Source organism: Carya illinoinensis, chromosome 3 (genome assembly GCF_018687715.1).
Source record: "Carya illinoinensis cultivar Pawnee chromosome 3, C.illinoinensisPawnee_v1, whole genome shotgun sequence".
NCBI classification, from domain to species: domain Eukaryota; kingdom Viridiplantae; phylum Streptophyta; class Magnoliopsida; order Fagales; family Juglandaceae; genus Carya; species Carya illinoinensis.
In genome coordinates, this window is record NC_056754.1 from 41,840,771 (window position 1) to 41,846,770 (window position 6,000).

The 6,000-nt window shown below is 34.5% G+C and overlaps 1 non-coding gene across 1 annotated transcript; it reads right to left on the minus strand.

The window, feature by feature from the left end:
* Window positions 1-535: 535 nt before the first annotated feature.
* LOC122305898 lies at window positions 536-643 on the minus strand. Its single transcript, XR_006241328.1, has one exon. It is a non-coding gene; the product is annotated as a small nucleolar RNA R71 (small nucleolar RNA).
* Window positions 644-6,000: the final 5,357 nt, after the last annotated feature.

Genomic DNA, 6,000 nt, shown 5'->3' on the forward strand with positions numbered 1-6,000 from the left:
GCATGTCTAGTTGGGTTAGAGATAGCACATATAGACTTACTAGAACTGAATCATCAACCTCATCCTTGAGTGCATCATCTGTTTCTCTTAATTCAGCATTTGAATCATCATTTGACATTTATAGTAACATGACTGAAGATGAAGGACACAATGATAGGAAAATAGTAAATCCTAACAGGACACCTAGAGAATATTTGTAGCCTGTTAAGATTAGTCCACCCTCTTGTATCATTCAACCTTTGATGCAAATAATTTTAACTTCAAACCTGGAATGATTCCACTACTGCCACATTTTCATGGCATGGAATCAGAAAACCCCTATTTGCACATCAAAGAGTTCGAAGAATTTTGATCAATCTTCATGGATAGAACATGCACTAAAGAAGTTATTAGGTTAAAACTGCTCCCATTTTCTCTAAAGGATAAGGCTAAAACCTGGTTAAATTCCTTAAGGCCTAGGTCTATTGGGACTTAGCAGGAAATGCAAACTGAATTTTTTTTTTTTAAAAAAAAAAATCCCAATGCATAGAACCAATGCTTTAAAAAGACAAATTATGAATTTTGGTCAAAAGGATGGAGAAACATTTTATCATTGCTGGGAACGTTTTATAGACTTATTGAATGCATGTCCTCATCATGGATATGATGATTGGAGGGTCATAATTTTTTTTTTTTTTACGAGGGTTTACAACCAAAAATGAGATCATTTGTGAAAACTATGTGCAATGGTGATTTTTTTAATAAAAAAAAATCCTTGGAGGCCTTTGAGTACTTTGACTACTTGTCTGAAAATGCTCAATTATGGGATATTTCTAAGGTGTATGACAGATTTGAAAATAAAAAATTTTCAAGTGCGGGTGGAAAGTATCACTTGAAAGAATCTGATGATTTACATGCTAGACTTGCATTACTCTCTAAAAAGGTTGAATCTATAGAGCTTAAAAGAGTCAATAAGTTACAAGTCTTACCATCTACTTCTGAGAAATGTAATATATGTGAAGATCCAGGGCATGTGACTGGTGCATGCCCAACAATTCCTGCTTTTAAAGATGTCTTACTTGACCAATCTATTGATGTGAATATGACAGCTAAAAATTTTTCTGGACCATACTCTAACACTTATAATCCAGGTTGGAGAAACCATCCTAATTTTGGTTGGAGAAATGAGCAGCCAGTAGTCTCAGGACCTGCTCAATAAGCCCTCTATTCAGCACCAACAACCCTAGGACTTTCGTGGTATGCAAATCACACACCACCCATGTATAAAGACCCTGGTTCACTAACTACTTCTTGTGTCATTAGAAATTCAAAAATTGGCCATGCTTTACTTGATTTGGATTTAGGGGTTAATTTACTTCCTTTTTAGTATGTATGAACAGCAGGGTTTGGGAGAATTAAAGGCTACCTCTATTATTTTACAGCTTGCCAATAGATCCATCAAAATACCCAAGGGTATTATTGAAGATTTCTTGGTGCAAGTAGATAAACCCTACTACCCAGTAGATTTCGTGGTACTAGACATGAAAGTAACTGCCCATTCCAATTCTTCAGCACTTGTGATTTTAGGGAGACCATTCTTAGCAACTTCTAATGCCATAATTAATTGTAGGAATGGTGTTTTGAAATTAAGCTTTGGGAACATGACTTTAGAATTGAACATTTTCAATTTGTGCAGGCAACCTCAAGAACTCGAGGATCTTCAAGAAGTCAATGCACTGGAATCTCTTATTTCTGAAAACTCTTTGCTGAATTATGATAGTAATGAGCAATTGGAGGAATTAGAAAACTCCCTTGATTTAATTGAACCTACTGACATTATGTCTTTTGTTCGTGCTATAGGAAAACCCACTGAGGTGCAGTGGAAGCTCAAATTTGAGCCACTACCAACACCTCCAGCAGCATTTGAGCCTTCCATCGAAAAAGTCCCAGTGCTGGAATTAAAACCCCTGCCTTCAGAACTGAAATATGCTCATCTAGATCTAGAAAACTCATTTCTAGTGGTAATTTCTTCTCAATTAACCCCTGACCAAGAGAATAAGTTACTGACCATGCTGAGACAACATAAAGTAGCCATTGGTTGATCCATTGCTGACATCAAAGATATAAGCCCTCTTACTTGGACTCATAGGATACAATTAGAAGAAGACTCAAAACCTTCTAGGGAGATGCAAAGGAGACTAAATCCTATGATGAAGGAAGTAGTGAAAGCTGAGGTTTTAAAACTTTTAGACATAGGCATCATATATCCTATTGCAGATAGCAAATGGGTTAGTCCAATCAAAGTTGTTCCAAAAAAATATGGGATCACTGTGATAGAAAATAACAAGGGGAAGTTAGTGCCTACTAGGGTGACCACATGCTGGAGAATGTGTGTAGACTATAGAAAACTCAATGCAGCCTCTAGGAATCACCATTTCTCCTTGCCTTTCCTTGACCAGATTTTAGAGAAAGTAGCGGAACATGAGTATTACTGTTTCTTAAATGGATTTTTTTGGGTATTATCAAATAGAGATAGTCCCTTTGGCACGTTTGCTTTCAAAAGAATGAAATTTGGACTATGTAATGCCCTGACTACTTTTCAAAGATGCATGTTAAGCATTTTTAGTGATTTAATTGAGGACATTGTAGAAGTATTTATGGATGATTTTTCAGTCTTTGGAAAATCATTATATGCTTGCTTGGCTAACCTACAAGTTGTTCTAACTAGATGTGAGGAAAAATAGCTAATGTTAAATTTGGAGAAATGTCATTTTATGGTACAGCAGGGTATAGTTCTTGGACATATTGTGTGTCCTCACGAGGCATTGAGGTTGATAAGGCTAAAATAGAATTAATTTCAAATTTGCATGCGCCTAGGAATGTAAAGGATGTTAGTTCCTTTTTAGGTTATGCTAGTTTTTACAAAAGATTTATAAAAAATTTTAGTCATATCTCTAAACTTCTTTGTTAACTTCTCATGCATAAGGTCAAATTTGAATGGATTAGTGAATGTCAAAACTGTTTTGATCAATTAAAATCTTTCCTCACCACTGCACTCATTGTTCAACCTCCTGATTGGACAATCCCTTTTGAATTAATGTGTGATGCTAGCAACTTTACAATAGGAGCTGCACTTGGGCAACACAAAAGCAAGATTCCACATGTCATCTATTTTGCTAGTAAAACTTTGAATGCTGTCCAAAGGAACTACTCTACCACATAAAAAGAACTCCTTAATGTTGTATTTGCTTTAGATAAATTTAGATCTTATTTGCTTAGCTTTTCTACCACCATATTTACTGACCATGCAGCACTCAAATTCCTTTTATCCAAAAAAGATACAAAACCAAGACTAATAAGGTAGATTCTCTTACTGTAGGAATTTGATATCACAATAAAGGATAAAAAGGGGTGAAAAATGTGTTGGCTAATTATTTATCTCAACTTACATCTAAGAATTCTAAACATTCTCCTTTAATTTCAGATCATTTTCCTTATGACCAATTATTTTCAGTTAACACTTTACCATGGTATGTTGATCTTGTAAATTTTCTTGTCACAGAAAAAACTCCTCCACATTGGGCTGTTCAAGACATCAAGAGGCTGAAATCTGAAGCTAGGTATTTTTTCTATGATTATCCGTATCTTTTTAAATATTGTTCAAATCAGATTATTAGGAAGTGTGTACCCAATATTGAGATTTCTGGTGTGTTATCCTTCTATCATTCAGAGGCTTGCAGTGGGCATTTTTCAACTCACAAAACAGTAGCAAAAGTATTGCAAAGTGAGTTTTATTGGCCTTCTATGTTCAAACATGCATATAGATTTTGTTAGGCCTGTGAACCTTGTCAAAAATTAGGGAGTATCACTAGAAAAAATATGATACTTATGCAGCCTATATTAATGATTGAAACTTTTGAATGTTGTGGGATATATTTAATGGGTCCATTTCCCTCTTCTTATGGCTATTTGTATGTCTTGCTTGCTGTGGACTATATTTTTAAATGGGTTGAGGTAATAACTTGCAAAAATAATGACCATCAAATGGTTTTAAAATATTTAAAGGAAAACATTTTTGTAAGGTTTGGCATGCCTAAAGCCACTATCAGTGATAATGGCACCCATTTTTGTAATAAGCATTTATCTGCCTTAATGAGGAAATATGGCATCCATCATAAAGTTTCCACACCTTATCATCCTCAAACTAATGGCCAAGCTGAACTAGCCAATAGGGAAATAAAAAAACATTCTTGAAAAAACAGTTAGCCCTAATAGAAAAGACAGGTCATTGCGTTTAGCTGAAGCTCTTTGGGCATATAGAACAGCTTATAAAACAATTATGGGCATGTCTCCATATAGACTAGTGTATGGGAAGGCTTTCCATCTGCCTGTAGAGTTAGAGCATAAGGCATATTGGGCCATTAAACAGTTTAATTTCAACACTGACCAAGCTAGTTCTATGAGAAAATTGTAGATGGCTGAATTGGAGGAGCTTAGATTGGATGCCTACAACAATTCTAGGCTGTCCAAAGAAAGGATGAAGAAGTTTCATGATCACCATATCCAATGAAAAACCTTTGAGCCTGAGCAACAAGTGTTATTGTACAATTCTAAATTATAATTGTTTCCTGGCAAATTAAGATCTCGGTGGAGTGGTCCTCATGTGGTCAAAAATCTATTTCCCCACGGTGCTGTGGAGATCATGAATCCTCAAAATGGTAGCCTGTTCAAAGTTAATGATCAAAGACTCAAACCCTTCATTTCTAATTTCCCATATGAAGAGTCTACTCTCCACTTGTTGGACCCAACTAATAACCCAGTTGTAGAAGCAAATTGATTTGATTTCCTGATCCATCACTTGTTTCTCTTATTTTTTTTAGTCAGAATTCTTTTCTTCTTCTTCTTCTTCTTCGGTTATCTTTTTCACAATTCAGTCAGGTATGTTCTTTCCCCTCGGTGCTGTGGAGATCATGAATCCTCAAAATGGTACCCTATTCAAAGTTAATGGTCAAAAACTCAAACCCTTCATTTCTAATTTCCCATATGAAGAGTCTACTCTCCACTTGTTGGACCCAACTAATAACCCAGTTGTAGAAGCAAGTTGATTTGGTTTCCTGATCCATCACTTGTTTCTCTTATGTTTTTGTGGTCAGAATTCTTTGTTTTTTTCTTTTTCTTCTTTGGTTATCCTCTTCACAATTCAGTCAGGTATGTTCTCTCACAACTTCTCTCTTTTTTTTTTTTTTTTTTTTTTTTTGTAGACATTTTATTTGATTGCTCAGCTTCTTCTAAGTGTTTTCTTTTGCTCATTTTTAGTTACTTTGTATAATTGAGAACAATGCTACAGCCTACTGCGGGGGAGAAAATTTAGTTTTCAAGCCTTCGACACATTCAGGATAGAATTTAGCTTTCTTCTTTTATTTTATGTCCTTGAAAGTGTTGTGATTGAGTCAGTAGTAGAATGACTCACTCATAAATGAGTAGCACTAATGCTATCCCAAGTGCAGAAGGATGTCGTGTAATAATTAGGAATAAATTCCTAGATCGTCTCTTCAGGGAAAGTTACTTAAAAATCAACCTCTTTGAAAAAAGTTGAAAAACTTCACAAAAAGAAAATAAAATGATGGTATGTGCAATGGATGGAAAAGGGTACTAGTCATGGACTAGATTCATGTTTTTAGATTTTGATTGTCGGATTGGAATGTAAAAGAACTAATAGATTAAACTCAGAAATTAATAAAACTACATTAAGAATTAAACTAAATTAGAAAGTAATTGACAAAACATGAATTGAAAATTGAAAATATCCAAAACCAAGATTCTAGAATTCATCTTTGTATTTAAATCACAAATTCTCAAAATAACACATAACAATTGTAATCACTATTAAATGAAGGCTTAAAGAAGTGAGAAAAATAAATAACATGAAATAAGTAAACAGCAAATAAATTACCCAAACTTCTAAGCCAAAAAAATCTCAAAAGTATTCCATAAACTTTAAACTGAAGTTAAATAAAATAG